Below are 471 nucleotides of genomic sequence, written 5' to 3'. Positions count from 1 at the left end.
CAGTTAGTATCCGAGGTCTCACCTAGGGCTCAATAAATGTTAATTGTAGATAAAGGCAGACTATAAAGAGGATTAATAATGCAATGTAAAGTTACCTCTGACTTAGCTAAACAGATTAAAAAATGAACATCAGATTTTCTGGTCTTTAGAGTGATATTATGGCACTCCGAGGACGTGGTCCAATTAGTGGTGGTAGTTTGCACAATTCTAGGATTGTATTAAAACCCACTGCATTGTACCCTTTAACACAGTAATCTGGGGGGCACCTGGCTGGCTCAGTTGGTAGAGCACGTGACTCTTGATCTCAGAGTTGTGAGTTCAAAAACTCACATTTGGTGTAAGAGATTATTTAAAAAAATAAAATTATTTTTTTAAAAAAGGTAATCTTACGATATGAATTATATCTTAATTCACATGTCAATTTCCTGGTTTCAATAATATACCATAGTTATATAGAGAAGTACCCTTGGA

The sequence above is a fragment of the Ursus maritimus genome, unplaced genomic scaffold (genome assembly GCF_017311325.1).
Source record: "Ursus maritimus isolate PB19 unplaced genomic scaffold, ASM1731132v1 scaffold_35, whole genome shotgun sequence".
NCBI classification, from domain to species: Eukaryota; Metazoa; Chordata; class Mammalia; order Carnivora; family Ursidae; genus Ursus; species Ursus maritimus.
This window is presented reverse-complemented; position numbering follows the sequence as displayed.